Source organism: Papaver somniferum, chromosome 1, assembly GCF_003573695.1.
Source record: "Papaver somniferum cultivar HN1 chromosome 1, ASM357369v1, whole genome shotgun sequence".
In the NCBI taxonomy this organism is placed as follows: domain Eukaryota; kingdom Viridiplantae; phylum Streptophyta; class Magnoliopsida; order Ranunculales; family Papaveraceae; genus Papaver; species Papaver somniferum.
Window position 1 is genome coordinate 242,227,567 of NC_039358.1, and position 9,608 is coordinate 242,237,174.

The 9,608-nt window shown below is 35.8% G+C and overlaps 1 non-coding gene across 1 annotated transcript; it reads right to left on the minus strand.

Moving 5' to 3' along the window:
• Window positions 1-9,281: 9,281 nt before the first annotated feature.
• TRNAC-GCA lies at window positions 9,282-9,353 on the minus strand. The gene has a single exon. It is a non-coding gene; the product is annotated as a tRNA-Cys (tRNA).
• Between the last annotated feature and the right edge of the window lie 255 nt (window positions 9,354-9,608).

The window sequence follows — 9,608 nt, forward strand, 5'->3', positions numbered from 1 at the left end:
TAAGTTACATACCATATATATGTTAGGAACCAATCCTAGTACCTAGTCAACCGAATTTTGGAAAGCTAGTGTCACTATGCACAGTATTCATATGGAGGTGGAACCGAAACTTGTGTTGGTGGAACCGAAACTTTTGTTGGTAGAACACATGCAGTTCTTGTGTTGGTAGAACCGTTAAACCCATGATTTGTGATTGAGTGTTCTTGATCAATCACATAGTTCTTGAAAGTCAGATGTATCAATTCTAAACTTGTTTGGAAGTGTGGAAAATCGGTTTCAAGGTTGCAAGTATGAAAGAGGACTTACAAAGTAAGGATGTCGACACTTTTTGAACACATGCAGTAATGTTTATCTTTAATTGTTCAAAGTTATTCCTTAATAACTAAAGGAAGAAAATCCCAGGATCGAAACATAAATAAGTTAAGAATCTTTTAATTAAGGTCTTAATTTTATTTTAAGAAAATAAGAATTAGTAATGTGCATTTACTAGTTAAATATTTTCCAAAGATGATTTTCGGTCATTATTTTAGACAGAGCATTTCCAGGAATTATGGAAACCGAATTTGTGCTTTAATGAATATCTTGAGAACATTTTCGGTTTTGGAAATTCCTTGGTGTCCAAACTTCCTTGTCTATAAATACTTGAAGTTTGTATTTCTATCAAACTAATCCTTCGTGACAACAAACTTCCTCGGTTGTGTTGTTACTGGTGAAGCCGCCTATTCAGAGAGGAGAGTAACCTAATTACGCGAAATATCTTACAGCCGCTCAGTTTAAAGTCTTCTTTGGGATTGAGAAGCTCTATTAGTACGTACCGTTGGTGGGAAACTAGATAATTGCGGTTTATCTTGTGTTTTGGATTGATTTTATTGACTAACGGTGGTTGAACTTTGATTGCACCTAGTTTGTTTATGCTTGAGAATCTTCTCTTCTGATATTAGATTCACTCAAACTAGATCGAAGTTTCGACAGGGATCTTTAGACTGTTGTTAGTACAAAAGACGATCTTGTGATAATCTATTGTTAACAGACTCTGTTTTGTGCGTGATTGATCACAAGAGATTCAAGTTGTTGTGTGCAGGTGTTTATTGAAGATCTAAGAATATTTGAAGACAGAGAAGATATTGAAGATTTCTGATTTGGAGTTCATAATCTTTGGTGTGCACAATACTTGTTTCGGTATAAGAGGATCCAACTATAATCGTTTTATCCTTGTGATAGATTGGATTGATTAGTTGTGTAAATCGGCATCAATACAATTCTTTGTGATTAAAAGTATTGATTGCAAAACCTTAACAATTACCTTTGGTAGTTGAACATAAGATAGATCTAAGAACCTGACGAAGGAGTTTATTTTAGATAAACAGAAGAGCCTTTATCGAACTCACATCACTTGGTTGAAGAGAGTTGATACCAAACAAATTTGTTGTTCCTTTACTGTTTGGAATACGAACCAAAGGAATTGTTCCAAGCACGTGACTTATTCATAGGTCGGAGTCATGGGAATACAGACGGAACTAGTTGAACTATAGGTTTAGTTGTTTGGTCTCAACTATACGAAGTTGGTTTAATTTTGTGTAGCGGTTTAGTCCTGAGAGTATTCAATTCTGGACAAGGTCCCGGGGTTTTTTTGCATTTGCGGTTTCCTCGTTAACAAAATCTTGATGTGTCATTTACTTTATATTTCCGCATTATAATTGTTTTATTATAATTAAAGTAAATTACACAAACGTTAATCCCTATTTACTTGATAAGCAATTCTATTGTGTTTGGTTAAGTACGAACCTTTTTATCAAGTAAACATACTTCGTTGTTGTATTGTCTCGATCTCGTATGCATAGGCGATCACAGGAAGTGTGAACCAATTAGTTGCATTGTCTCGACTCAGTCCATAGACAATCACTTTCGGAGAAAGGACTTATAGGTATGAAAAGTTTTAGATTGAGGTATATTTGGGTACCCTCGCCTTTTCTTCCAGTCATATTTTCAAGTAAGTGTCGATGTCAAAGCGTCTATTCTTGCGTGGAGTTTGTCTTTCAAAAGAAATTTTGACTTCAGACTACCGCATCTGCTCCTGGGATAGCATTTTTCATTAACACATGTGTAATATTAGTGTCAGTTCCAAATAACCGATGCTATCGGTTTCGGTTTAGGTTCCATCTAAAAACCGAACCGAAAACCTATTGGTTAACCGATCATTACTGACCGTAGGATTGAAATAATATTGGCCCTAGAAGTTAGTAGATATTTTAACCTTAGTAGTAACTTACTTCAGTCGAGTCCAGAACAGATCGAAGTTTCTTAAAACTGCTTCTCTCCTTCGGTTCTTCCCTGAAAGGCGAAAGCAGACGAGTATCCCTGACAAACAAAAGTTTGAAAAATCCGTAGATCCGAAGATCGAAGGCTGGTCGTTTCAAGTTTGTGCTTAAGGTATACTCCTCTCTTTTTCTTTTTAATTTTCTATTTCCAGTTTCATCGATTGTTGTGGAATTATTTTCAGGGTTTAGATATTTTTTAGGGGTTTTTGTATAGGTTAAATTGATGGTAAAAATACAAAAACCGTCTTTCTGAATCTTGTTTCTTTTCAATGTTTTAGAGGTTCTAGGGTTTGATTCGATGTTTTGGTTATGTGGGGGTATTTTAAATCAGGTTTAGCTCTTATCCTTCTACGGTTCATGGTTTGTCTGCTGATAGTGAGTATCCATGACATGGGTTCTGGTTTGCAAGTATTTCAGTGTTGTTGTTTAACTTTTGATGTTGGTCTTGTTACCTATTGAATTTGTGTTAGATAATGTCATAAATCTGTAGGAAAAATCAGTTTATTCATGTAGATCAACTGTTTGATCTGTTAGCTCTATGAAGTGTTGAGAATCATATGATGATTCATCTTTTGTTGTTGCTTCCCTTCTTAGAAGATATATTTCCAAAACTACATACATGACTTGAGTATACCCACATATTGAATGATTTATGTATTCTTCTGTAATGATGATTTTCGAGGCTTCATTCGTTCATCTCGTGTTGTTGCTTCCTTGCTTAGAAAATCTGTTACCAAAACCTCTTTAGACCTATTTTTAAGATAGTGTACTCGATCGATGATGTTCTTTTCTTCGAAAACATATCAGCATGTTGTTTTTGTTGGATGTTAAAGTTCTTAATTATTATTATGTGGTTTTTCTCTTCGGAAGGGAAATATTAATTGTTTCTGTTATCCGTACGTTTTTCCTCTTTTGCAACAAGGAAAAAAATAAACAACTGGTGTTTGTTCCATTTTCTGTGTTCCTTATTTTGCTAACTATTGTATCAAATCTATTCGATGCAACTTGATTTCTATTGATTTTACTTTTATAGTTGTTTTGGGGTAAAAACGGATTCTGCTGTTTTTGGTAAATTTGGGTGTGTTGATGAGAAACGAGTTCAAACCCTAAACAAATGTACTGCACAGGAGTACTCTTAGATTCGAGAGATCAATCTGTAAGACTCTGGCATAAACCAAGAAATGGTCGTTCCAGATTCAATTCGGTCACAAAGTGAAGGAGAAGGGTTGATCTTAGGGAAGGAAGCGAAGAAGGTGTTTTAGATCAGAATGTTGAATTATGAAGGTGTGGTTGTTTTATGACTTGTATCAGAATGTGGAACTTGCTTGCAGAATGTAAGCTATCAGTTCTTGGTGTTTTCTGGATAGTTGTGTTGATAACACTTGTTCTTTTGAAATAAGTTGAAAACCTATTTATACAAGTCATTGAGCGCACCCTGATCTCATAGGAAGTTAAGTAGTGGAGAAGTGGTGGTGATCATCGTGTTTCCGTTATGAGGGAAGACTAGTCACACTTTCACCCACTATTCTCATTATTGTTAATCATCCGTCCTTTCCTGACACTTTCTCGTAATGAGCGCGTTGCACGCCGCATGCTGTAAAAGATTGTTTATAAATTATTCATTTAACCAAAAACCGTATGTTTTTTAACCAAACTGAGTAGAAACCGAAACGAGTGAAACAGAATAGGCAATACGGCTTCATTGGTTTTCAATAATGGAAAACCGAGTACTTCGTTTTCGGTTTTGGTTTTGCCAAAAAACGATGAAAACCGAACCATGTGCATCCCTACTGACAATCATCAATGAAATATTGGGATATGGTTTCGGTTCGGTTTAAATTCTTCGGTTTCGGTTCGGTTTCATGGTTATGGTTCAATTTTGTGCATCCCTACCTGCACCGTCAATGGATAAAGGTTGGGCATTTAGACTTCAACTTTCAAATGTTTCTGTGTTTGGCTCTCTGCTACTATCTCTTATTGCTATTTTTTGAAGGACTAAGATATATTATAAATTGATCACAAACAATGTTTTATATGTAGAGTGAGATTCTTTTCTTTTTGCATACATCGATTTGTTCATTTTGACGGTCTATGTTTGTTTTGTAAATTTTCTCTGTTTAGTAACAGAGTTTATTCAATAAAAAATCTATTATGTATCCATATTAGTCGTGTCCATTGTATCTATGTTTTGGTTCCTTTTGCATCTACCAAATGTAGATCCTGCAAGTGACCTGCCAATGGAATGTTTTTTCATAAATTGACTAGACCCAATTTATGAGATACAATCATGCATTATGCATTATTATTATTGTTTTCTCAATTACTTTTTGATAAAATCCATAAATACCTTGAGAAAAATTCGGTGTCAAAATCTCGAATGAGAACCGATGTTCGTTATTTTTTTCTAATTTCTTTTATTAATATTATTACATAATTATCTAATTGGAATCCTAACAAGCTAAGCTCCAAGGAGCATACTACTGCATAAGTTGAACAGGTTGCCGTGCCAGCATACCAGCGAGTCTCATGAGGAACAAAGTCGAGGGATCCGAAGCGGATAGTGTGACTAATGTCGTCGCAAGGGAGGCAAGCTAACTCTACCGTCCATGTCAAACTCTGTAATAATATTGCGCCATCCGGGACTCGAACCTGGAACCTCCTGGAATGCATGAAACTCCTGTGAAGCGCAAGAAACCAGCTGAGCTACAAGCCGATTTTCTAATTGAATATATTTACTTTTCTATGTTGTTTCCGAAATCAAAAAATGTCGAATATCAGATTAAAATGTTGTACAAGCAAATATTTAAGGTAGTCAATATCGGTTGTACATACCGATATTAAAGGTTTTTATAGGATATCGGAAAAAACCTTTACGATACTGAAAATATCGGCGATACGAAGGAAAAACGATAAAAACGCGTGTATCGTCCTGTACGGACCGATATATCGATTTCACTTGTACACTGATAATACAGGTTTCACTTGTACACTGATATATCACTAATGTATTTTGTCTTTTGCTTATGATTTCTTGAACTTTTAGTTCAAGAAAGTAACTCCACTAATTTTGCTAGCTTTATATATGATTATGATGGATGTAATTACCGTAAATGTGATGTCGATGGGCTAATAAACGTTCAATGCTTGGTTTCGTTGTTGATAGTATAAGGCTCTAGTCAACCACCTCTTATTTTGTAAGGTTGAAGTATGTTTACTACAATTATTATACTCCATTATGATTATATCAATATATTTTTTTGTTTGATAAAGAATAAGTATTAATTTTTTTTAATGATGTATCGCCTATAAAAACAGATATTATCATTTGTATAGGAGTATAGGACCCGACCGATACGATATCGATACACGATATTAACTACCTTGAGTAAACCTTAGTTTTTTAGAACCAACCGAGAGTCTCCCCTTGGGATGAATAATTTGGGCTTGTCGTCCTCTTGTGCTCTTTCCATGGATGCCCGTTACCGTTAGGGTTTACTTACTCTTTAACCATAGCCTGATATTTATATTCTCGAAAACTTTCTTTATTTTTCCGTCCTCTACCTTCTGAAAAGTTTGTTTTCCAAGATCATATTAGGTTTTATCTTTTTGCTGTTTCAAATAAACATAACCATTTGATTCAACTTTCGGAGTGTGCGATGGAACCTTTACATATAGCGTGGAAGGAAACTCAATGATACTAAAAAGCATGATCGTCTGTTTTCATAAAAGTAAGTAATCATCTTTATTATCCTTAAAGGCCTTGACAAAATAAGCTCTCACATTGAACGATGATGAAACCCTTTTTTCCTATTGGCCGAGAAAGACCTTTTCTAATACACTTGGCATAACTCTATTGGTTGAAATATTTAAAATTGGGTTACACTTTGTTTACATCAAATACTTAACGGTTAGTTAGTAACGGCGTCAACCAAAGAGTTGGTGGACAACACTTTGTTTACATCATAGTTTTTAGCCTAAATACTTTCTTTACACCGTCTTTACACCAAATACTTAACTGTACGTTAGTAACACCGTTACAGGTAGACAATACTTCCATTAAACCTTAAAAAAAAATCACGTATCATTCATGTCGTGAAATTATTTGTTTCCGGCTTAACTAAAGAAACCGTGTTTTTTTTTTGGCAGAAAAGGAAACTGTGTTACTATGAAAAACGATTTACTATGTATTATTTTATTTATTAATAAAATAAATTTAACCTTTAAAGAATAGTTCTGAGATTATGTTTCACGCAAGAAAGTAGCCATCCGCAGCATGATGATTATCAACTTTCCTTTTCCTTCTATTGCCTAGGCTGCGTCAAAAACGAGTAAGGTAGCTATTGTCTCATTCGGGTATATATATTTGTGCTCCTATGGATCGTAACAGAGATTCTGCATTATCGTGTATAACTCACTTAGCCGGCACCAGACCACATGCCTTCAACGCGTCCAAGTTTGTTTGACGTAACAACTCATGATGATGGCAGGGACCGATTTCTAAATTAGGATGGATTGTGCAATCGCACTTGGCGAATATGTGAATAATGCTTAACTACATCCTGCGGAATAACAGCGGAAGGCCTTATGTGTTCGGATTGGGTAGATCAACTTCTTATAAAAATCAACTGATTATTTGTTTATTTTCTTTTTCCACATGATTTAAATGATTTTGGACGGGAAGTTGGGAACGAAATAAAGAACAGAAGCGGATTCGCAAGTTCAATATTTCAGAGTAAGCAGCACAATAAAACATACGGCCAAACTAAGTGACCTTCTAAACAAGATATGGGGTATAAGGTCCAACAAACATGTAGTGAAAAGATTCCACCATAATTTATTCGGTTTGGAAGTATATTATATATGTACCACACGCACCCATGTGTTAAGGTCCCCATGGCATTTGGTTTCGTGTTAAAAGCTTGAGAGTAAAACGACCAACGAAGCTACAGCAATCTATAAATGGGGTAGACAAATTTTAGTTAATTAGTTAATTTAAAATTTTAGTCTTTATTTATTTAGCTACAGTTGATATATTGACATCCACTCATATCTGACTTTTAATAATTCGATGGATTATAATTAATGGGAGTAAGCAGATCGCACGTCCAATAAAATAAAGAACAGTGAAAAATAAATACGGTGATCCATATTAACAAACGGAGAATAAATTTTGAGAGAGATTCAAAAATTAATAATAAAATAATCTGGAAAACTAATATAGAGGTACAATACCAAAATAAATAAATTTAAACTGTACACATAAAATTTAGATGATTTTAAAATTAAGATGCTAATAAATAATCAATAAAAAATCAAGATGCTAATAAATAATCAATAACAAAATTAAGATGCTAATAAATAATCAATAAAAAATTCCACATTTTTCATCCATATTTTCTACGAAAATAAAAGATAAAAATAAATAAAATTTGTACATATTTTCTATATTTTTTCTCCACCTATTTAATGTGTTGTCCCCGCCAAACTAAATAAAAGATGCATCGTCACGGGACGAGGCGAAGCCCATACCACACCAATTAAGTAAATGCATCGCCACGGGGCGGGGTAAAGCCCCGCGCACACCAAGTAAATGCATCGCCACATGGAAACCCTAACTTGCTTACTGTGTAAATCAGTTGGAACTCTGGACTGACTCACACAAGTTAAAAATGCATTGCCACGGGACGTGGCGAAGCCCATGCACACCAAGTTAAAATAGAAAAAAAATGCCCGTGCTACACCAAGTAAATGCATCTCCATGGGACGGAGCAAAGCCACGCGCACACCAAATTAAAAATGCATTGCCACGGGACGTGGTGAAGCCCAGTGCACACCAAGTTAGAAATACATTGCCATGCAAACCCGCCCACGCCAAATTAAAATAGAAAAAAAGTGCCTGATGCGTAGCACGGGTGTTTGTATGTATTTATATAACTGCATGTGATTCATATAACATTTTTGTTACCTTTATTCCAAAAATATATATATATATATCTTTATTTCATGTAGATGTTACGGGTCTGCTAAAATAAGGTTATAAGTTATGACATACACATTAGGATATACGGTGAGGTGCCAGGCAACACCGAATTAAAAACTCTAAGGGATGGGGCAGGGTGAAACCTCGCGACACCAAATGAAAAATTAAAACCCCTAATGGATGGGGCAGGATGAAGCATCGCGACACCAACAGGCGAGGCGAAGCCGCGCCATGCCAAATCAAAAATCCAAAATGACTGGGCGAGGCGAAGCCGAGCCACATCAAATCAAAAATGCACCGCGACGAGGCTAAACCGAACCACACCCACACCAAATAAAAAATGCATCGCGACAGGAGATGGAAAAGCCGTGTGACACCTAATCGAAAATGTATCTTCACAGGACGAGGGGAAGCCGAGGCACAACAAATCAAAACGACGGAGCGAGGTGAATCCAAGCGAAACCTAATAAAAATAAAAAATATGGTTAAAATAAAAAGATGCCCTGTGTGTAGCACCTATTGTATAATTATATCTCTTTAAGTTGAGATCCATGAGTACTTTTTTTTTCTTGTTGTTCGCTATTTATTTGTATTCCAGTTCCCATCTCTAGCACCTATTGTAGTTTTTCACAAACTTGGTTTGGTAACAAATTTTAATGGCAAATCCCACAGATAGCTTGAAACGCACCATGGTATAAGCAGACTCTCACCGAATCTGCTTCTTCTCGACTGCCCAACCAGTGGACTAAAGTAAATAGTTGACTTGGCCACGGAGACACGAATATATATCCGTCATAGATTTTTCTGGATTCCACACTCTACCCATGAGTCCTTGACTAAGAAGACCACCCCACCTTCTATCACCCTTCACTCTTCGTTATGCATCCATGAAACCAATATTCTTCTGAATCTTCTCTGCTGCCAAAGACTCTCTATGGATGGATTGAGGACGTATTTCACTGATCCAGCTGGAAAAAAAAAGAAGGGCCCAACCGGGTTCGAACCGGTGACCTCTTGATCTGCAGTCAAATGCTCTACCACTGAGCTATGGACCCTTGTTGTTCATTTTTATCACTACTGATCTGGCTACTAAACCACATACGGCATACAAGTCTGCGGAGAAAACGGTAGTTCTAGGCTGGCACCGTTCATTTTGGTAATGGGTATCGCAATTGGATTTTATTCCCTTTAGGGTTTACGTAAGCAAGACCTTATATATAATCTCACAACCTTTTCTCATTGATTTTGCCGTATTCATTAGCAATCATCCAGTTTCTTTTAATGTTTCGTACTTTATCTTTTTATTGGTT